The 24,581-nt window shown below is 43.7% G+C and overlaps 1 protein-coding gene and 1 non-coding gene across 4 annotated transcripts in view; both read right to left on the bottom strand.

Moving 5' to 3' along the window:
- Positions 1–24,581, bottom strand: part of DOCK9 (dedicator of cytokinesis 9) — a 273,883-nt gene that overhangs the window by 223,656 nt on the left and 25,646 nt on the right. The gene's annotated exons all lie outside the window — the stretch shown is intronic.
- TRNAF-GAA (transfer RNA phenylalanine (anticodon GAA)) lies at positions 19,527–19,599 on the bottom strand. The gene has a single exon. It is a non-coding gene; the product is annotated as a tRNA-Phe (tRNA).

Here is a 24,581-nt window from a genome sequence, read left to right on the forward strand (position 1 = left end):
AGCTGGCTGCTGAGCACACACCACTGATGGGAGGGAGAGACTGGAGTCCTCCTACTTCTCAAACGCACAAACTCAAGGCCACTTCCGATAAGACGTGCTTCTCAATTTCATAATGACCAGCAGCTTGATTACATCTACCATGTGACCAGAGAAATATCTTGATGATTCAATATTTCCTAGGAAAAACTAGGAACGACACATTTCCTTCTGTTAACTATCAGAGTCACCAATGCTGGCCACTAGCTGGAGGTCACAGGAGACCAAAGCACATCTTTATACTCAGTGGCCTCAGTCCAAGAAGGCTTCTCAGTCTGTAGTTCTCACCCACTGGAGAGGAATATGGCCATATACATTTAATCCAGTACTTCAGTGCCAATGAAGAGACAATGGAGATTATACACCAAAGTTCAAACTGATTCCAAAATCCATTCAAATATATGAACTTTTAAAACCCCTCTATTTGGGAAATAAAATACTGAGGCCAGGTCCTTTACAACGACCAAAAGAAGAGGTACTATAAATTTACTAATTTATATATTATAAATTGATGCTTTATTGATTTTCCACTGAGGATACCAAATGTGTAATTTTAAAGGAATTTTGAAGAGTATGTTTCAACACATCACAAACTTTTTTGTGCTTAGCAACCAATAAGAAGATCAACCTAAATTAAAGGTCTTTATTCAGCAGACATCTACTCAATTTTAAATTACCAGAAATTATGAATGGTAAAATTACACATTCCCACAGAAAGTTCAAAGTAGCCTAAAAAATGAAAGTTTTTTCATTTTACTTCACCACACATTAATAGCAGATTCAAGTAGTCTAAGATAATCATTGGCTTTTAGGAACAAATGTGTCAACCAACAACTGCTGAAAAATAGCTCCCTGCTATAAAAGCTAAAAAACTTAGGACATAGGATGTTTTAGCATATATATGTGGGCACAGATAACAGATGTAAATATATATGGCCACATTCCAATCCACCAGGTAAGAACCAAAGACTGAGAAACATTTTTATAATACTTTTTATTTCTTATAGATCATTTAATTCAGCCAGGCCAAGTAGTAAAGAATGTTCCATCTTGGCTCTAAAACAGAAAATCTGAATAGGGAAGACAGAACACACTATAAGATCTGAGTTGCTCTAGAAGGGATCACCAGGATCAATATGCAAAACTTCTCTAACAAACAGGAGCAGGAATGCCAGTGAGTGATGACGTACTGCAATGGCAACTGAACTAGAGGACATCAAAGGCCCCTTGGGGTCCTACAATTTGATGGGTTCTCCACTTTATAGGCACAGGCAGAAAGGGAATGAGTGAATCTTTGGTGGCACAGGTAACTTAAAGGGATTGCAGAGAAGGCCCCAATATGCCTCATAAAGTATATAAGATATACCTTGTAAGGTTTATCTTACATATTACTTAGGCTTCCCCATAGCTCAGATGGTAAAGAACCCGCCTGCAATGCAGGAGACCTGGATTCAATCCCTGGGTCAGGAAGATCCCGTGGAGGAGGAAACGGCAACCCCTGCAGTACTCTTGCCTGGAGAGTCCCACGGGCAGAGGAGCCTCGCGGGCTAGAGTGCATGGGGTCGCACAACGTGGGACACGACTGAATGGCTAAGCACAGTACAATAACGTCACCAGTGAGGACGCTGAGGTCCAAAGATGCTTAAAGAAGACATGACGAAAGCCAAAGCACTCTGGGAGTCTGAACTAGGACCGCTCGTCCCTCATCCCCAGACTCAGACTCTATGCTCTACCAAGATGCCTTCCCGTCAGGCCCCCAGAGAACCTCATTCCTTACACACAGAAGTTCTAAGCAAGTGAAAGAAAATTTGACATTTATAGAGGAAAAAATAAAACCCACAGATCAAAATGCCTGCCCAACTTCGGCGGGGGGGTGGGGGGGGGGTGGGGGTGGTGGAGCTGCAATATGGCTCCAGTGAAGACCACATCTTTCTTCCAGTGTCTTACCATGAAACATATGCAAACCATGTGCTCCATCTAGTGGATTCATGGGAGAGCCTCAGGATGAGGGAAATGTCTTTACTCTTCAGTTTACACACTCCTGAAGCATGCATTTTCTAGCGCAAACCTCCACCCGAAATGGCAGTGCTAAAAAAAGAGATTAGAAAGATTCCAAGCTTCCAGGAGTCAAGGATAAATTCTTTCCAACAAGTTAAAACCAGACTCCACACTTGCTTCCTCCCTCATTCCCAGTTCTCTCCAGCATAAGGAAATCAGTCAACGAGGTAGGTCACCTCACAGGTAATCAAAGTAAAAGCTTTCACGTGACACATACCCCACAGGTATAACTCAGACTTGACTCTGAAGTTCAGAGTCTCTTGACATTCCTGTGGTTACTGTCACCTTAAACCCAAGAGCAGACCCTCCTCTCAAAAAAAAAAAGAACAAGATGTGATGAGAGAAACCCAACTCGGAAGTCAGCCAACATTCCTGGTCCTGCCAAGTCTCTGAATGTTGCAACCTTCATTCATTCAACTGCTGCCTAGGTCCCTCCTTTGTAAAACGTAGACGATGCTGTGAGGATGACGCGGGATGACCGATGTCAAGCACCTCTGGGGGACCACAGCACTCAGTGAATGGCAAAGACAGACAGGAAGATTCAAGTAGGCTTCTTATTTATAGGTGCTTCCTTTCCTTCACTCCCAAATTTTTATTTTAAAAAGGCAATACATCAAAACAGCAAGCAGAGTTGCTAGAAGATATGCAGATGATAAGAAGCAGTCAAGAAACTATCCCTTATTGAGTATGACCAGAAAAACAGAGAAACAAGAAGATGGGTCCTTATAAACCACACTAATGTGTCTGAATTTCATCCAACAGTCAATGAAAAGCCACGACATTACCCTTCCTTGACCCTGATCTGTCACAATCCCACACAGCTCCAAAACTTTTCGTCAACCCATTTCCTAAATTATAAAATAGGATGTTCTTAAAGTTGTGCTTCTGTCTTCTGTCTCAGCTTTGCAATTGGAATGTCAACTGTCACGCACATGTTCACTCTAGACTTGTGTTTTAAGTGCTGAAGAAACATCAAATAATGTCCATTATGAACCTTTTGTTGCGTCATAACTCTCAACCAATCTGTTTTGAGCAAGCATGTTTCCTAACAGCGGTAAACATCTTTGACTCCAATTAAACTATTAAGTGTAACGTAACATAAAATATGAATGAGACAGCCGATTGCCTCACTCACCCCAGTGTCTATCCTCCCTTTTCAAACTGAGTGGGTGTATGGCCACCCGGCCAGAGACTATGTTTCTCAGCCTCTTGCGCAGTGAGTTGTGGCTACAGGAGCAGGTTCTGGTTAATGGAATGTAGGCAGAAGTGATGTAGGCAAATATAAAGTCATGCACTTAAACGGGAAGGAGTCTGCCATCCTCATGCTATCTCCCCTTCCTGCTGGCCAGAACACAGACCAGCTGGCAGGAGTTGGAGTACCCTTCTAAAATTACAAGAAAGATCTTGTGGAAGATGGCAGGACAACAAGCTAGCAGGAACCTGGACCCCAACATGGTAAGAGTCATCAAGCAAGCTGTTTACACTTGGACAATTATTGTAAGAAAAATTTCCCATCCTTTATAAGCCACTGTTTTATTAGTCTTTGCTAAAGGTAAATCCTAACAAATACTGAAATAACTACAAACCTGAAAACAAATATTTTGTCCAGTCAACAGATATTTATCAGGGACCCATTACAGCCAAGCATACTATAGGCTCTAAACACACAATTGAGAATAAGACTCAGTTCCTGCCCTGTAAGAACTCATACACTGATGGGATGAAAGACTTTAGATCATGGTATTAAAAAAGAAAATAATGCAAATGTACTTCATGACATTGAACAAATCACTTAAACAATGTTTAAATAGTACATTTTATATGTACATTTCCATAGTGAAAAATATTGTCAAAAAAAGAAAAATCCAGAAGAAACAAATTTTAACTCAGTGTTTTAAAGTTTTCAAATCACAAATCTGATAAAGGATTTTTATCCAGATAGAAATTCTAAACTCAATAATAAAAGTGAAAGTTGCTCAGTCGTGTCCAACTCTTCGTGACCCCATGGACGATACAGTCCATGGAATTCTCCAGGCCAGAATACTGGAGTGGATAACCTTTCCCTTCTCCAGCAGATCTTCCTGACCCAGGAATCGAACTGGGGTCTCCTGCATTGCAGGTGAATTCTTTACCAACTAAACTATCAAGGAAGCCCAAACTCAACAATAATAAACAATAAAGACAGACAAAATGTTTAAACAAAATTGTCACAAAAATATATCTAGAAATATTTAGAAATAGTACATTATAAAATGCACAAAATCACTAGTAATTAGCAAAATTTATTTTAAAACCTATTGAGCTACCTCTACACACCTACTGAAATGGCTCAAATTAAAGTCGGACCATACCAAGTGATTGGAGAAGGGGGTGACAACCCACTCCAGTATTCTTGCCTGGAGAATTCCATGGACAGAGGAGCCTGGAGGGCTACAGTCCATGGGGTCACAGAGTCAGACACGACAGAGCAACTAACACACACACACACACGCCCAAGTGATGCCAATGATGTGGGATTGGGATGTGGGATACACTCTGACGAGCTGTTTCTGGGAATGTAAAATGGTACAACCACTTCGGAAAACAGTCTGACAGTTTCTTACCAAGTAAACACATTTACCAACCACACGACCCAACCATTCTATAGTTATTTACCTAACAGAGAGGAAAACATGCACCCATACAAAAGTTATACACCAATATTCACGGCAACTTTATCTGTAATAAACAAAAGCTGAAAAGAACCCAAATGTCCAAGTGACTAGCTAAACTGATCAATTATAGGATACCCTTATAATCCAATGTTACTCATCAATTAAAAAAATGAACTATATGAATGAACCTGAAATAATTATGCTGAAAGAAAGAAGTTACACAAAAAAAAGTTTGTAATGTATGATGGCATTTTTATAAAAAATAATAGTAACAGAAAGCAGATCTGTGATTCCCTTGGAAGAGAAAGGATTACAAAAAAACACAAGGAAACTTTAGGGGGTGATGGATCTGTTCATTGTCTTGAATGGTGATTGGTTTACAGATGTACACATATATCAAAACATCAATTTTACGTTTTCAGTATGTGCATTTTAACGTACATCAGGTATCCTCAATAAAACTACTTAAGGGGAAAACATGTTACTGGAGCATTTTCACTCAGTCTCTCAAATGTACATGTATGTGTTTTTAGCTTGAACTAATCTAATTCAGACTGTGCACTAAGGCTATTAAAATACCCCAGTATTACAAATTATTAAGATGAAAACCTGACATTATGCCACTTTTAAGTCAAAACAAAACTGATTTCTGAAGAAAAGGGGGGAGAAGAACAAGCATTTCAGACTCTCTGTCCTTTGAAAAATAAGGGTTCAGTTTTCCTACGTGCCATTTTTGGCTTCTCCCATGGGAAAGTACACTTACACTCAGTCTGTGCATGTGTATATTCTATAAAGGGGGATTATGAAAAGAAAGGATAAGTGGTACCTAGACGTTATCATGCACCAGCGGATGAATGAAAATTCTCCTGACTCCAGAATGAGAATGTCTCCAAACACAAGAAGAAACTCACAAATGCAGTATCTGTTCGCTATACTGGAAATCATTCACATTTGGGGCAAGACAACTGTTATTCCATATCATGCTCAGAACAACTGTAAAATATGAAACAGTAGTTTAACTTTTACTGCACTTAATTTATATCCACTTGCTTTCCTGGAGAATTTCTAAATAAAAATCTGTGCTATTGTATCTGGTATATCCATTGTGAATTACCAAAGTTTTCAGGAAACATCTTTCATAGATTAACGCTTTAAAATGTATTAGTTAAAAAACAACATCTGTGTGGGCAATAGATTAGTAAATAAAATACTTAACTTTTTGAAGTTAGAAAATGTATTGTTTTGTACACATAATAATTATGCTAGTAAACTCTCCAATACATAAGACAAGACCTTAAAAGTCTTAAAACTCAGCTCATAAAACAGACTTTGTAATTTATGGGTATTAAAATGGCTGTATGAGTTAAATGACATTACTGTCAACCATGACTCACAGGAAGAGAAAAATGGTTTTCATTTCTTAACACTTGGGAGTTGCTTCATTGTTAACTACTAAAATTAAGAACAAAAGATAAATTTTTTAAAAACCACTCTCAAATGACATTGTGGGAAACTATTACAAAGAAAACTTGGTAAAAAGTTATACATGTAATACTTTAATTGAATATTGATAACAATAGTATAGTGGCTGCTCTCTGCACAGTGATGCCTTGGGGTTATCAGTCTTTCAACAAACACTACGCTTGGAGAAGAAGTAATTCAATCCCATGAGGGTCTCTGTCTAGTGAAGAAGTTTTCTGCATGAAAGGTGAAGACAAGCCCATTCTTGGCAACTGGCTCCACGTGTTTCCTCCTCCACATATGTTAACCAACAGCACAGCCACAGTTGAAGAAAGGCTGAGCACCATTATACTTGGATTACAAATTCCTGTTTGAATCACCTGTGGGAGTTACACTTTTCTGATAGTACTGAGAGGGTGCTCAAAACCCAGAGGGGCTCTAGAGTCAGACAGCTCTGGTTTGAGGAGTTCCAGCTCCACTTCTTATTGGCACGTAACCCTGAACAAGTTACTGAACCTCTCCAAGGCTCAGCTTTCCCATCTCTAAAATGGTGACAAAGGCAGTACCTACCTCTAGCAAAGTAAGTACCCCATAAAAAACATCACTTCATAATTCTTTTTCTATCACAATCAGCAAGAGGAATATCTACAAGAATTGCTGAGAACTGAATAGAAATTGAAAAAAAAAAAAAAAACTGACACTGATTTTCTGAGAAACCAAAGAAACAGTCAGAGACATAAAAATTTCAGGAAAGCGTGTACATAGTGATTAAGTAAACTATTCTACTTCAAAATTCAATCTAAATATTGTACCAAATATCTAGTGGCTGCATAAATCATTCCTGGATCCCCAGAACTCAAGTATTCATTCACCAAACAGAGCCAAATACAGAGAGCTCCTATTCCACTCCAGACCTCAGGGATGGCACATGGAGGAAAGAGCTGCTCGCATCCTAAAGGAGCCGATGACAGGCGGGTGGGGAGACTGCGGGGAGGAGAGGGGCAGGACACACTCTTAATAGAATACACTGACCAACCCTTCCTGCCTCACTGCTCCACCCGGGAGCTGCCTCTTCCCCACCTCACCTCCAAGTGTCTATCACCGCTTAAGTCAGCAGTGTAACAAAAGATGGCTTTTAGCATTTGAAGCTTCAGTTTCAGCACCAGTCCTTCCAATGAATATTCAGGACTGATTTCCTTAGTATTGACTGGTTTGATCTCAATCCTAAACTAAATCAGTCCTGAATATTTATTGGAAGGACTGATGCTGAAGCTTCAACACTTTGGCCACCTGATGAGAAGAACTGACTCACTGGAAAAGACCCTGATGCTGGGAAAGATTGAAGGCAGGAGGAGAAGGGGACAACAGAGGATGAGATCGTTGGATGGCATCACTGACTCGATAGACATGAATCTGAGTAAGCTCTGGGAGCTGGTGATGGACAGGGAAGCCTGACATGCTGCAGTCCATGGATGGGGTTGCAAAGAGTCAGACACAACTGAGTGACTGAACCGAAAAGATATGCCCACCTCCTAACCCCTAAAATCTGTGGAAAAGGGGCTCTGCAGATGTAATGATGCTGAGATGAGGTCACCCTGGATTACCTGGATGGATCCTAAGCCCAATGACAAGTGTCCTTAAGTATAAGAGAGAGAGAAGAGGGAAAGACACAGACCCAGAGGAGAGGCCGTGTGGAGTCAGAGGCAGGGACTAGAGTGACGCAGCCACACGCCCAGGAAGAGGGGGGTCCCCGGCAGCTGGAGGAGGCAAGGAAGGCACCCCCCTGAGGGCCTTCAAAAGGAGCACAGCCCTGCCTGATTTCAGACCGCACGCCTCCTGAGCTGAGAGAGTAAACCTCTGTTGTTCGAAGTCACCGAGTTTGTGATCATCTGTTATGGCAGCCATAGGAAACAAACACAGAGCCCCACATGATTAATACAGGAAACCCTGTGGCTTTAAGGCCTTTCTAGTGGGCTTTTTACTGGCAGCGGAGGGTCACGCACCTTATTTCTGTTGTAGCTAATAATTCTAAGCAACTGCCAAGGAAGGAGGCGTAATTGCCCTACAACTTGGTCACGGATGCACCGTAGCTGAACTTGCTTGAGGAGTAGGCAGCAAGAGACGGCGCCGCGGCATTTTACACCCCAGGCTCCACTAAACGTGGTCTTCTCCCTGCACCCCTGCGCCTTCCAGCCAGACACCGGGTAAGATCACCGCACCGTCCAGCCCCCTCCTGCGCATCACCAGTCACCCGCTCAGCCCTGCCAGGCAGAGTGAGGCTTCCCAGACTTGGGAGCGGAGGAAGGAACCTGGACAGATTTTCAAACTTTTGAGTAAACCATGTCAACACCAGTGAGTAACTTACTGTTCACGTGTTTACAGTTTAAGACATTTTGCTTTCAACTGTAGCACAGAACGCTATGTCAGTGTTACATAAATGAGGCAAAGACGGCCTCTGTGCGTTGGTCCCAGGGTCATTTATTTCTTCACTGCTGAAGAAAGAAGAAATCAGGCTGAGACTGGTTAGCTCGAGAGCCCCCTGGCACCAAACTCATTTTTCACACATCTAATTATTTTGAAAACAAACAAGCAGATTTCTAACCATAGAGGCTGCTTTACAGAACCCGTGGAACAACACCTGACATTGACAAGGTGGGATCTTACAGTTACAGGTCTGCTAGGGCTCTCGGAGCGCTCTGCCGCTGAGCAAGGTCACTTCGACATGTGAGCACCTTCCAGCCCCCACCACACCCCCCCCTCAGCTAGCCCACTCGGGGGAGGGGAGTTCCCAGCTCTCCTCCCCATCTGAATGGTAGCCCCCTGGGAGCCTCTGTTTAGCTGGTCTCGTGCAACTTTGTCCGAGCGCTGTCCAATCAAGCTTGCATGTTACTACTGCTTCTCATGGTTGTGCCTTTTTCCTTGGTCAGCCCCCAAATCCTCAAACCCCCTACAGTCACCACAACACGACTTGGAGGCAAAAGAAAGAAACTAGGAAGAAATCATGCTGTCTTTTCCTTGCCTTGGAAATTGAACTTCCCTGAGAACTGGCCCTGAAGCAACTGCAGTCGCCTGGGTGGGCGCACACTTGGCCCTCTGCCCCAGACATCCTGGACAGGCTCTCCCTTCCCAGAGTACAGAGAGCCAGAGTTTCAGAGGGTACAGAGTTTCTCTACAGTTTCCTGTCCTGGGATGTCAGCTCCTCCAGCTTTCCCTCACTGAGGAGGCAGAACTCAGCCGGCAGAGAGGAAGGCAGCCAGGCACGCACACAAACAGGACCCAAGAGCAAGATGAGGCAGATGAAAGTGAAGCTGCCAAGGACCACCTCTATCCCTTATCCACCAAACGTGGGGCAAGGGGGGAGAGGACAGCCCAGAGGGATCTGAGGAGGACGGTGCAAGTAAGCTGGGGTAACCGCAGAGGGGAGCTGACCCCTTCACGCAAAGCATCCAATCCCCTGCCCCCTCTCAGCTCAGCCCCTCTCTGAAGCTCTATGTAGGCTGCACTGCAGTTGGGACAGCACTGATGTGCCCACACTTCTGCAAGGCGGGGGTGAGCATCGTCTGGTGCCAGAGGACTCTAGTAAATGTTTGCTGAATGAATGACATGAGCACGGACTTCTCCTTTACATTTAATTACTGTAATTCTTATTCGACATATTAATTCTGCTATAAAGTATCTGATAACAATGGCTCAGGGAGGCTCGGTCATGGCTTGCTGGTCGTCAAGCACGTTCAACTGCTCCTGCGACATTGCTGAAATTCACAGGTGGAGAGCCAGGGCCCAGCCTGACTGCTCACGCCCCACAACGATGACACCAACGGATCTTAAACACCAACACTGAGCGAAACAACCAGTCAGCTCTCCTGAGACTTCTGGAATCGCCAGCTCAAGAAATAAGAAGCCTGCAGGAAGTTGGCAGCCGGCGCTGGGTGTTATTTATGTGTGTTCCCTCGGCAGCTAGCAGTATACAGCAGGACGTCCATAAATGCTCAGTGCAGGGTTTCCTGGAGCAGCAGATGCTTCCCACGGCTGGGGTGCTTCAAGCTCTGGGGACAACACATGCCCTCTCACCTGGCTGCGGGCCCCGGCCAGACCCACACCACCCAGGACCAGCACAAGGTGGCAAGTGGAGAGGGACAGCAGACCAGACCGCCACGCACAGAAACAAGGGCGACTTCCTGCTTCTTGAAAGTAACACGTAAGGACTCACTGACGCCTTATCAAAGTGCAAATTTTGACACACACACCAAAAAAAAGGAATTGAGAAATCCAAAAACTTAGAGAGCAACTCAAGAGACACTTGCTTTGGGCTCCCTTAGAGATGGTTTCCATATGGGCAACAGGTTGAAGACAAGGGCAATCATTTCCCCCGAACTGTTAGTACAATGCAGTTATTAAAACCATAAGTAGAAGTTACACTAAAAGAACCTGCCTGATTATAAGCTCAGCAGCTGACATCACACACAGGCTGCCCCCCGCCCGCCCCCAGTAACACACACCGTCCCGTTTCTCCCTACGTTTTTCAACAGGAGGACAAGATTTTACCACACAGAGGGGAAAAAAAGGAAGGAAACCTCCCACCTCATCCAACCCATAAAATCATCACCCACAAGCCACTGAGTAGCGTCCAGACAAAACTTGCCTCACTATGTTAATCAGCTTTTTTTTTCTTTAAATGGTATCAAAGAAACCAGAACCTGTAGGCAACGTGTAAATAGCACTGGGTGTTATCTATACATGTCCCCTCGGCACCTAGCAGTATACAGCAGAACTGATATCACAACCAGGAAACCTTAAAGCAGACAGGGAACTCCTTTTTAAAACGGTGGCCCCAGGCCCGCAGGACCCCACTGAGTGACCTCTCCAAAGCTGCCTTTCCTCCAGGGAAGGTGGGAGGTGGGATGCCCAGCAGCAGGTTTGGCTGGATTGATGCCCACATGCTCTGAGGAGGAGGAACCTGACCTCGGGGCCACTCATGTCCCATAAGTAAGGGCTAGGCCTCATCATTCACCCTCTCAGAGATTAAGAACGGAAGTAGTTTGTTGGTTTTGAGGTTTTCAAAAGGAGGAAGGATTTTACAACCAGTGTGCTAACCCCACTTTGGCTCTCCTCTGGAAAACAACAATTAAACGGTTGCCCAACTTTTAGGCCCTGTCTTGGCGGCAAACAGCCTGTAGAACCTGCCCGGTCAGCAGGAAAGTCGAGGGGCATGGGGGCGGGGGGTCCTACAGAGCTGTTCTGACTCACTGCAGTGTTAAATACCTTGAATGCATTTCACCCACACCCTTGAAACCGGTTTTATTAAGGGTATAGACTCGGATATGGGTATCTCTGCCTGATTCCACTGTTTACTTTTTCCTTATCATTATATCCAACTCCCGTGACCCATAGCTCTTAGCCGCGGAAATAACCTATGCTTACTTTCATTGGTTGATGCTACAAGATGTAGCTCTGGGTGTTTCCTAAATACTTTTTAAAGTCTTTATTAAATTTGTTACAATTTTGTTCTGTTTTATGCTCTGGCTTTCTGACCATGAGGTATGTGGGATCTCAGCTCTCTGACCAGGGACTAAACCCACATCCCCTGCATTGGAAGGCAAAGTCTTAACCACTGGACTTCCCTTTCAGTGATGCTTCAAGTGAAAAATCCATCCTGAAATTTCTTCTTCTGTCAGGGCGAGGATGAAGAGACAGCAAAAGCTGAGCAAACCAAGTTTACTCTCTTGTATCCCTAAGAGTTAACAGACAAAATGTTTATTTAAAACAATGTCAAAGAGCCACTGAAATCTATGCCATTTTTTTGGTGGCTGTGCTAGACTCACATTTGAAAGTCAAATAAATAAACTGAGCCAAGCATTTCAGTACACCTTGCTCAATGATAAATTTCCCAAGATGATGTGCTAATTAAAATACCTTCCAGTTGACCCTGGAAGTAAAGTATGGTCTATTTGCAAAAAAAAAAAAAAAAAAAGGAAAAAGTAAATATTCTACTCTTGATCTCCTCAGAACACACAGCCTTTCCTACGGGGGCCACCTTAAGAAGAACAACTGTACAGATTCTAGAAAGAGCCACCAGACTGAGAAATGCCCCTACCATACAAGGACGCAGGTTTGTGTCTGTCAAGGTCCTGGAATCAGACAACAAGAACCAGGGGATTATTTTTTTAGATCTAAGAATATTTTCTTTAATACCTTCTTTATTTGTTTTTCACTCTAGGGTGTGGTATGAAAGTAATGAAACAAAAAATTAAACTCCACGGTCAAACTTGTTCTCAAATCAGTGGTTCGAAGAAGCACCAGCTTTAAGCAACATCCTTTCCTGCAAAGTGTCTCTGAACATAAACTCAACATTTCGCTCTTCCTTCTTTTTCCTCTCCTATCTGTAACTCACTTTCTTGCTTTCACGTCCAGGAGTGCAGGATTCCTCATTAGCAGGGCTCCTACCAGTCCAGTAATCGGCTCTGCCACAAGTTTTTACCCTGGCAAGTCCCCCAGGCCACGGGCAGCACCAGGGACCACAGTGGCAGCACAAGCATTGATCCAGCACTGCCCGGTGACAGATAACGTACCCCATTCTCGCTCAAGGTTGAAGAAGATGTCCACGGGGAGTTAAGAAATGATTCACTGCTGTTTGCTTCTTGGTTTACTTCTCTGTTTGTCTTTACTTCTTGATTTACTTTTTTGTTTGTCTTTCCATGTACAAAGCTCTTGCAAGATTTTCACCAATCTGTGAGTTTTGGAAAAGAGGCAAACCTGGAGCAGGACTCTAGGCATCCCAAAATTCATGCCGTATTCCCACTGTGTAACTTTATCACTCTGCTACTGTCTGGCCCTATCCTGGCCAAGAAGACAGCTGGAATTTTTAACAATATATGTTTTGTATCTGCCAAAGTAACATATGCACATAACAAAAAACATAAACATTACCAAAGGGCTTATAATGAAACCAAGCTTAACCCACTCCACTCCCAGCCTTGCTTCTCAGAGGCAAATCCTTTCAGTGACTTCTCCTGGGAGTTCCCTCTGTACCTAATCTACAGATTTTCTAAATTTATCCTTTCTAAGCATTTTCAATCAACTTTATGCTATGAGAGATGAGGAAGCACACAAACAAAACTCTGGTGCTCACATGGTCACTATTTTCACCTGTGTAACGTTAAGTAACACACTTTATAATCTTACTCCGTCACTGAGAGTTTCTCATGCCTTCCCACTGTGTGAGGTAAAGATGTTAAGTACCAGAAAGTGAAATTTCAATCACTGAAATTTAGCTTTGCTCCTAGGTGGCACTAGTGGTAAAGAACACGCCTACCAATGCAGGAGACACAAGAGATGCAGGTTCTGTCCCTGCGTAGGGAAGGTCACATGGAGGAGGGCATGGCAATCCACGCCAGCATTCTTGCCTGGGGAATCCCATGGACAGAGGAGCCTGGCGGGCTACAGTCCGTAAGGTCGCCAATAGTTGGACACAACCGAAGTGACTTAGCATGCACTAATACTAGCTGATAAATCATGTGCCTGAATATGGAATGAAAAGGAAGAGTAAAAAAATACATTTTGGCATTATATGGACCGCAGTAAATCCCTCCATTTCATGGTTCCAACTGGCAGAGTAATCAATGGGTAGTCTCAAGAATTCGGGAGGGGAGGCCCAACCACGAAGCAAAAATTCATCATTCGTGTGACTATGTTTACAATACCTCTGAACTCACACACCCTCCCCACCCCCTCACCTTCCAACCTCAGGGTATCTTGCCAAGAGGAGGTAGCAGGTAATGCCAAGGTGTCTCATCACACTTTGGCCAGTCCTGAGCTTCAGGAATCTTGCTTCAGCCAGGGGGTAAGGAGGTACCAGAAAAAGGCAAATCTGATTTGAGGGTGCCAGTTAAAGGTTACTGGTGTAACAGATAATTGAAGATAAGACATATACTACAGCCAGTTAATGATCCCTAACATAAAACACTGAATTTCATTTGGAAACTGCTGATCTTTCAAGATCATCAGTGCTGGAGATCAGGGGTCCCCAACCCCTAGGCCATGTAAGGGGACCGGTCCAAGGTCTCTTAGGAGGTGGGCTACACAGCACGAGGTGAGCTGCAGGCGAGCGAGTGAGCAAAGCTTCCTGCGTATTTACAGACGCTCCCCACTGCTCGCATTACCGCCTGGGCACAGGACAAGTCCAGGGCTCCCCCTGATTCTGCATTATGGTGAGCTGCAGAATTACATCACTGTACATCACAGTGTAATAATAATAGAAATAAAGTGCACAAAAAGCGGCTTGAATCATCCTGAAACCATCCCCCGAGCTCCCTAGTCGTTGGAAAACTGTCTTCCATGAACTCAGTACCTGGTGCTGGCGAGCTTGAGGACCACTGCTACAGATACTCTCTTAGACCAATATCCTCATTATACCTAAAAACATAAGCAACTAATATAGCAAAAATATTTTAAATAACTTACTAAGTTTTCCAAGTTTATCAAGGTTATTTAAGCTTCAGAATGTAAAATGACATTAGATTACATTTTGGATCCTGCCGAAAATTTCCAACAGTAGAAAGGGAATAAAAACTTGAAAATCAAAAACTGAAACACACATGGAATATGTAGTTCTTTGTGCACATACACACGTGTGTGTATATATAGTCTTTGTGCACATACACATGTATGTGTATATATATTCTTTTTCATACTCGTTTCCATTATGGTTTATTATAAGATATTGACTATAGTTCCCTGTGTTATACAGTAGGATCTTGTTTACTTTATATATAGTGGTTTATTCCAGAAGAGATCACATCCTGGGCCATAAATCTAGCCTTGGTAAATTCAAAAAATTGAAATCATTCCAGTCATCTTTTCTGACCACAGTGCAGTAAGATTAGATCTCAATTACAGGAAAAAAATTATTAAAAATCCAAACATATGGAGGCTAAATAACACGCTTCTAAATAACCAACAAATCATAGAAGAAATCAAAAAAGAAATCAAAATATGCATAGAAACAAATGAAAATGGAAACACAACAAGCCAAAACCTATGGGACACTGTAAAAGCAGTGCTAAGGGGAAGGTTCATAGCATTACAGGCTTACCTCAAGAAACAAGAAAAAAGTCAAATAAATAACCTAACTCTACACCTAAAGCAACTAGAGAAGGGAGAAATGAAGAACCCCAGGGTTAGTAGAAGGAAAGAAATCTTAAAAATTAGGGCAGAAATAAATGCAAAAGAAACTAAAGAGATCATAGCAAAAATATATATAGTAGTTTACATATACTAATTCCAAAGTCCTAACTTATCCCTCCCCCACTCTGGAATGTGTAGTTTATATTATGTCACAAAGCAGAAGATAAAACTTCAGTGATGTTTTAATTATAACTCAGTGCCTATACTTCACCCCATATTTCAGGCCTGTAGGAGAAATATAAACAAGACAGCTTTGGGGTGATATGTCAGTAGAAATATCTAAGAAAGCAGAAACGTTGAGTCAGCCATGGTGTGATCCTCAATGACTCACTGATTCTCCTGGCCGCTCAGTAAACATTTCATAAGCACCCACTGTGTTCCAGACACCATCATCAAGTCCCATAAGCTCTCTTCATCTATCTCTTCATCTATAACCTGGAGCAGCTGCAGCTTGACCCACTCCAAAGTGCCTGTGGCTCTCAAACTGGATCCTATTTGAGACACAGGACCGCCCCAAATGTTGGTTCTCCTCTGCCGCAAAGGTGCCTGACCCTTCAAATCAAACAGCAAACCTTTTCAGAGACAGCTGCCCAATGCCTGAAGCCAAGCCCGACAAGCCCATTTCCCCAAGTGGAATAAGAAGGGCGAGAAGCAGGTGGGAGCCTGCCTTCCACCCTCCCACCCTCGCCCTCAGCCCCCTCCCACCTCTGCCGTCCAGCAGGCGAGGGTGTGGCAGCTACTGCCCTCCATGGACTCACAGTCGTCAGCCCCCACTGTTCCTGGCGGGGCAGGAACGACGGCACCTGGAAGGTGGGGACACCTCACCCAGGCTCCCTGCTCCGTGGCCAGCTCCACGTGCCCTTTACCGGCCGGGAGCCGGCGATTAAAACCGTGACCTCTGGGCCACCCATCTCCCCCAGCTCCTTGGGTCCAAAGCTCGGTTAGTGCTTCCTACTTCACTGATTCCCACAAATGCTCACTCTTCCTGCACACACACCTCAGACTATCTCAGAGCTGGGACACGCATCTCACCCTGGGTTTGGGGCCTAAGGCCTGAGGCCGCTTCATCCTCCCACTTCCCTGCCAATCCTGAACAGGCACCTAAGCCTGCATCTTTCGTACCCAAGAAAATATCATCCAAACAAATTCCAGGGGGTTATTTTTAATTGAAGTAGAGTTGATTTACTATATGGTGTTAGTTTCAGGAGTACAACATAGGGATTCAATTATCCATATTTTGTTCAGATTCTTATCCATTATAGGTTATTACAAGACATGGAGTGTAGTTCCCCGTGCATTACAGTAAATCCTTGCCATTTATCTATCTTATACGCAGTGGGATATATCTATTAATCCCATACTTCTGATTTATCCTTCCCCCTCCATGGTTTTTTTTTAACACCCAGAACTTAAAAGCTATGAGAATGCTGTACAAATCATTCACTGATAGGCCAATCAAAGAAAGCAGAGACAGGAATGATGGGGACAGTCTCTAGGAGGGCCTGAACCAGCTACAGAAAGGAGTCTGTCCCCATCACCATGTTCATCCTTTTTACCTGCAATACCCAGACAAAAATGACCCCAGTTGCTAAGAATGATCCACAAAGGATATAAGCTAAGCTAAGTCACTTCAGTTGTGTCCAACTCTGTGAGACCCCATAGACGGCAGCCCACCAGGCTACCCCGTCCCTGGGATTCTCCAGGCAAGAACACTGGAGTGGGGTGCCATTTCCTTCTCCAATGCATGAAGGAGAAAAGTGAAAGTGAAGTCGCTCAGTCGTGTTTGACTCTTAGCGACCCCATGGACTGCAGCCCACCAGGCTCCTCCATCCATGGGATTTTCCAGGCAAGAATACTGGAGTAGGGTGCCATTGCCTTCTCCGCCACAAAGTGTATAAACCCTCTCAAAACTCAGCAAATAAACTATGTTTCAGAGGGTGGGATATTTGAAAGAGTAGCACTGAAATATATGTATCACCATATGCCACACAGATAGCTAGTGGGAAGTTGTTGTATACAACACAGGGAGCTCAACCCAGTGCTGTGTGACAATCCAGGGCTGGGGTGGGCTGGGAGAGAGGCTTAGGAGAGAAGGAATATATGTATACCTGTGGCTGATTCATGTTGATGTATGGCAGAAACCAACACAACATTGTAAAGCAACTATCCTCCAACTGAAAATAAATAAACTGAAGAAAAAGAAAACCTATGTCTCCAATTTGAAGTGAAGATAAAGATACTTCACTCCTCCAAAGGCTAAGAAAAAGTCGAAATTCACAATCTGCTGAACTTCCCTCAGGATACATTTGCCCACAAAAATACAAGGGCTACAGGAAATACCTCTTCAGAAAGAGAAACGAGCTGGCTTTTTTGAAAATAAAGAAGAAATTCAAGGAGCAACAAATGCCAAACTGATATTCAGCCAAGGGACTGTTCCTGTTTAAACATTCAAAACATCCTTAATTACCATAAGTCATTAGCTCTTGGCATCTCAGCGTGGTCGTTTTCTCATGGAAACGTGGGTGCCAGCAGAACCGGGGCCTGGAGTGGAGGGAAGAGGCATAAACGCGCCACTCCTCGCAGAAACACCGAGACACCCGCCAGGCGTGGCGGACAGCCAGCCAAGGAAGAACCCGAGCCTCCTCTCCTCCACGGGGACCGCTGCCCCTGGCCCGCCGCCCGCCACCTGGGCCTGAAGCGGGATGGAAGACTCTCACGTAAGACACACGCTAGCACCCAGGTGCCTCCCAAGCTGGCTCCCCATCTCCCTAGACTCTCTGAAGGAGTAAAAATCAACATATAAAATACTCTCTACTCCAAGTATCAATTTCTTCATTTATCTTCCTGCCTCAGTCTCCAAGGGAGAAAGATAATACGGGGTTTACTGTAACATTTTTTTACCCAAAAGGCCTTTGCCTTTGGTTGGATGGCATCACTGACTCGATGGACATGAGTTTGAATAAGCTCTGGGAGTTGGTGATGGACAGGGAAACCTGGTATGCTGCAGTCCACGGGGTGGCGAAGAGTCGGACACGATTAAGTGACTGAACTGGACTGAACTGAAAGAGTAAAACTATATTATTAGTTATTGATAACTACCAATAACATTTTTAAGAGGCTTCAAAAATTCAGTGCCTGTAAGGTGCCAAAGCTTAAGCCAGATATTTTATACACACCATCCTTCGTCTTCCCAGATTATAAAATTAGGGATAGATAAAAGCTGCTTTGGATCATGCCAGATCCATTCTTGCCAGAAATGGCCCTTATAGTGAAATTTCCAATCTTATTGTTAACCCAGCTGTGAACCAAGGTCACTGGGAAGCTTTACGAAGTTGCTCTCACATTCTGTGTTCTTCCCCCTTTCTATGGTCTCTCTTATCTCAGAGGACAATTATCTCATTGAAAATTTAATCAGAAAATCTCACAGAGAAATTAATTTGTACTATGATACTAGTGAGTTAAGGCATTATTGCTCCTAGAGATAAATCCTCCATAAAGGAGACCACAGGAAAAAAAGCTGTGCTTAACACAAATAAATGAAGGACTAATGGTAGATTTTTGAGGTCTCAGGATTATTTGGAGGGCTGAAGTCTTTCCCGTCACCCCTTTCAGTACCCTGTTTCTCAGCTGTCTCCACAAGCACAGTTCCTAAACAGTCCTGGGCGGCATCCTCGACCCTATCCCCTCAAACGGATTACTGTTGACATAGCCACTATTTCCCCTCCTCATTTCCACTGTTTTACTTTCCTACTGAAGTCAGGCAAGAATTATGTCAGTAACTTAAACCATAGACATCACAAGGACTGTGTTAAATGAGAAAAGTAAAAATTCACAAACCTATAATATTGCAAAGAAGGTAAGTTTGCAAAAAGAACTAAGAAGGTAAGTTTGGCCACTTGTACATTATTTAAAACTGCAGCAGTGGGTACCATCATGTCCGACTCTCTCCAACCCCATGGACTGCAGCCTGCCAGGCTCCTCTGTCCATGGGATTCTCTAGGCAAGAATACTAGAGTGGACAGCCATTCCCTTCTCCAGGGGGTCTTCCCGACCCAGGGACTGAACCCAGATCTCCCGCACTGAAGGCAGGTTCTTTACTATCTGAGCCACCAGAGAAGCCCAAAAGAAAGACTCTGCCAAAACCCGGGATCAAACCAGGGTCCTTTAGATCTTCAGTCTAACACTCTTCCAACTGAGCTATTTTGGCGCCCCAGGAAATTAGTTAAAACTGTAGCAATGTGTACCATCATTTCCCACAGTAATCATGTTTGTCAAAGGGGGAGGAGGGGAAAAACAAACCCATCAACTCTGATGCCTATTTTCAAAGTATCACATTAGATTTTTAAGAAAAAACTTAAGATTATAAATTGAATTCTTCAAATTCAATTTAATCAAATTTAATGTACTTGCATTAAATTATTTAAACTGTTTTCAAAGATATTCTTTCCATAAGCCACTTGAATCAAAAAGTCAACTGCTTTTATTCAAGGTCAACAGTAAGTACTTTCTGAGAAAAGCAGGGACCTCTGTAACTCGGATACCAGGACCAAGGAATAAAAAATAAAAACAGGGTCCCAGGTTTCAGTAACTGCTAGAGGAATCTGCTTCCTGCCACAGCCTGGAGTCAGGATCGGTTACTGTAACTAGGAAACCTCAAGTCGTTACCTGGTCCCCTGTGATAGGCAGTGCCTGTGGCCCGGGCCCATCAGATAACACGAACTCAGGGTTATCACCAAGGGAAGCAAAGCACCCAGTGCCCACCTGAGCCCTCACCTTCCTGCTCTCAAGAAAATATCAGGTGGTTCTGAGAATAAGGGTCATTCTGCACCGGAAAAACACACAACAGATGGGGCTAAAGCAGGTTAAAAGCCACATCTCAGAGATGATCTGCCCTAACACATTAAGCAAGAAAAGGGGATCACGGAGAAGCCCAAGTGAATTTCAATATAGGATCATTTTCATCTTTCTCCTTTTCCACCATAAAAGACATTGCGATGCTTTGAGTATGTCAAAGGATGTGGCTCTTCTGCTGGACTGCTCGGAAATCTAGTTCATGGGGATTATCGGATCTATTTATAAACCCCAAAGGCTGCGAAATTACAAATATCAGAGCTCTCACCTAGAAAAATGAAGACTCGGTTCTATAATTAAAACACAGAAAATGTTCCTCTCCATTCTCTAAGGCTCTCAAGGTAGGTTAGCGTCTTACCTAGCTGAAAATGTGAAAGAAGGTGGGCCCATGTGACCCACTGCCACCTAGGACTGAGGCCAAGATAGCTGAAACCAGAATCCTAGTATCTCTGAAATAACGCAAATCACTGTGAAGCGGGTTTTACAGTGTAACAGGGGAAACAACGTTCTCACTAGCTCTGCACTGGGAATTTCAGAGGCTGCAATATTAAATAGTGTTTGATATAAGTACACAAATAAACACAATATAGAGTTTTAAAAAAAAAAAAGGAAAGGGAAAAAAAAGCCCTAGAAGTACTGGGAAGTCAGACTAGTGGGATTTCAGACTAGGGAGAAATCATACCTGGTTCATCCTTTGCCCATGTTCTTTCAGGAAGATGATCAATAACGACTGCCCCTAAAGTAGACACCTAGGGGTACCTTGGTAAAGAGTACACAGCACTCCCTGGTTTTAGTCTTGCCTTTGTGTGCAAGCTTGAAATTCAATAAAAGTTCCAAAACTAGAAAACGGGGGGGCAAGTTAGTAATTTGCCTTCCGTGTGGGACAGGGTTCCTTCTGCTGAAGACCAACGCTAAAGGAGCTTTCTAGAAACTCTCAAAAGCAAAATCTACATCCCTGTGTGGAAGCAGGATTCCTCTCCTAGGAGAGGGGATGTTTGTTTGGGCGGGGGGCGCTCTTGTGAGTGGGGAAGGACACCTCAGGACGCCTAGCAGGGAAAGCCAGCCAGGCTTCTCTGCTTGGAGATGGAGCGGGGCAGGGACTGGAAGAAAAGGCAGCCTGGCCAGCACTCAGCCAACTGCGGTGGGGCCAGAAACACAGGGCTGAGGGGAAGAGAGGTACAAGGAATTTGGATTGGGGTTTTAACGGAAAACGATACGTAATTACACAGGCCTAAGCAACGTAATCAATTATATTAATTACTACCCTGCACCCAAGTTCCTAACTTTTCTCCAGGCTTTCAACAGAACTGCCTCGTAAGCCTGTACAGCCTCTCTCCAGCTTTAAATGCAGACAGACAGCAGATACAGAGAAGAGAGCTCGGAACGATCCTATAAGTATGCCCTGCTAGACCCAGAATCTGAGGCCTATTGTAAATTCCTAGCCCAAGGCATCTGCGCTTTTTCTGAAATAAGCCGCGCTTTCCCAAAGCACCCTCCGAACCGAGTATGGGCTGCACTAGCATCTCAGGGACGAGGAATTTTAACAAAAGTGCCTTTGTAGCTGAACGAAACAGAACCTCGTCTGGTTATTGTATTCCACACCAAATGCTTCGAAGATGACAAATTTAAATTCCAGAAGGTCTTCTTCCAGTTTAGTGAACACAAGTGCCTCCCTGGAAATTTTTTTTTTTTTTTTCGTTTTCTGAGGAAGAAAGCACTAGATATACTTTTGGGTCATTTTTAGAATATATGAAAATGCAACTGTGAGAGTGGTTTTGCCATACAGGCTAATAATAGGCAATTTAACTTCCTCCCGGGCACCCAGTGACTTTATTGTTTGACACTGCTTTGGCACATTAAATAGTGCTGAGGAAGTTGTTTTTGAGCCTGTCCTTTAAAACAACAAATCTTAATGGAAAACATCAAGGGGAGATTTAAATACTAAACATTCAAAATATTATACAGATAAGTTAATATCCTTATTAAAGATAACTAATTTTTTTGTACATTATTAACTCTGTGGGGGAAAAAAGACGTTATGTCTGTAATGACTCAACTAGGTGTGGCCCAGGCTTCACTGTGAGTAAAACCAGCTCCTAGTCGTCCAGAATAAAGAAAGGAGCAATCCACAAGTCATTTCTGAATGGATTTATATTTTCGGGCAACAAACTGTCCTCCCCAGTTCTGTTGTCTAAGTTAAAATAGATGTCGTGGAGTGAACGCTTGCTGGGTGGCTGCCCAGCACTCCCCTCAACCCCATCACAGGCTTTTTTTCTGAAATGCCCCTTTCCCTATAACCTCCTCCACAGCAGTGCGGGCTCACTCATGCCAGAACAGGTTGGAAGGCGGCCCAGGCCAGTCCATCCCTGGGGCCAAGAAGCAGTCCCTTGCTCTGATGAAAGGCAGCAGCCTTACAAAGCAAGAGGTATAGCCGTGGGGCTCCCTGAAGCCACATTCCTACGATGACCCAAGGCCCCGGCCACAGAGGTAGGTTCTAACGATGGTCACCAGATCCAGGCCCCCTCCCTGTGGGTGTCAGAGCTGGGCCTGAGAGATGGGCCAGTCTCTTGTCAAGTAGCTGGACCCTCAAGAGTGCCATTCCCCACCACTGGATTGGCAGCAAAAGGAGAAAGGGAAGGTAGAGGATGAGAGAGTTAGAAACGGTGATCACTGACTCAGTGGGCCTGCGTCTGAGCAAACCCCAGGAGGCAGTGGAGGGCAGAGCCCACGAGGCTGCAAAGAGTTGGACACAACTTAGGGACTGAGCCACAACAAGACCAGGAGCAAAGCAAGGAAATCTCCAAGTGGAGAAGGACTCAAAACCTTAAGAACAGCAGGGATAAGGGAGAGCTTACTGAAGGCTGGGAAACCCCAAGATACACCCAGCTGCATCACTCCCCTAAGGCTCTGGGAGACACCCTGCACCTGCCCTTTTTCACTTATATTACTTAGACTGACTAATGTCACTTGGAACCAAAATTCCAAATTAATACAAAGATTTTCAGCAGTCACACAAAAGAACTGGTCCAAAATATCAGGTGATAGATACCTTGGGTATAAAATCTTGCAAGCACAAAATAGATACCATAGAATAGGGGGGAAATGATATTTTTTAAGTCCTAATTTAAAAATAATTACCCTGCCACTCAGGGAGGGGAAGTCCTGGCTTGAGCTGGTTGACTGATCTTTCATCTCTGATTTCTTTATTAAATCACTGACTTAGGGTCAATTTTGCATTTAGGGGACTTCCACATCTTCCTATTACACAATTTTCCTCCAAATAAAAGAATAGTTATTTGAACATTTAAATGTTTCTGTAACACTAATGTGCTGCCTTTAACACTACTATGCTGCCTTTAATAAAGAAAAAAGTAACTGCATCTTATAAAATAAAGGTTAAGTGTGCAAATTATAAATTTAAAAGTGGAACAACTTCAAAGCTCTTTGAAACAATAAGTAAACCCTCCTTAAAGGATAGTGGTTTCAAAAATACAGATAAGCAGATGCGGAGTTCCATGCTGGCTTACAAGAGACTAAAAGCCAAGCAGGCACTCTGCTTAAACAGTAAACTACTAAAAAAAAAAACAGTAAACTACTTGACATGTATTTAACTGAGTTTGAAGACACTCTCATTTGCACTGATTTTTCTTACACTGACAATACACCGTCAATTTTGTTATGTTGAAAACTGATGAGATCTACATTCACAACTTTAAAAGAATCACCTAACTTGTATTGGACAATATTTCAAAAGGCAAAATCAGGATTCAGAGGGTTATTTCAAGTATTTGTACAGTATCTCTCCCAAAACTGTACATGACCCACACATCAAGAAAAATATGAAATGCCCCAAATTCAAAAACCCAAGTCTTACTAATTTAGACCTACAGCATAGCAGTCCAGGGAGAATCCGGGGCTTCCGCGATGGCTCAGTGGATAAAGAACCTGCCTGCGATGCAGGAGACACAGGAGGTGTAGGTTTGACCCGTGAGTCGGGAAGATCCCCTGGAAGAGGAAATGGCAACCCACTCTAGTGTTCTTCCCTGGGAAATCCCATGGACAGAGGAGCCTGGCAGGCTACCGTCCTTGGGGTTGCAAAGAGTCAGACACGACTGAGCAACTAAGCAGGCACACATATGGCATTACCTTACATCTTGACATGGGCTGTGCCGCTGGGATCAACCAGGTCAAGTGAAAACCCAGGTCAAGTGAAAACCCAGACGGGACATCCACCTGTGTCAGCGACCCCAGCACCCTCTGCCCTAAGGCTGCATCTTCCCTTACCCTAACCAGGCTCTATGTGTCCCACAGGCCAAAGCCACTCACCAAGGGTTTTCC

The sequence above is a fragment of the Muntiacus reevesi genome, chromosome 11 (assembly GCF_963930625.1).
Source record: "Muntiacus reevesi chromosome 11, mMunRee1.1, whole genome shotgun sequence".
NCBI lineage: Eukaryota > Metazoa > Chordata > Mammalia > Artiodactyla > Cervidae > Muntiacus > Muntiacus reevesi.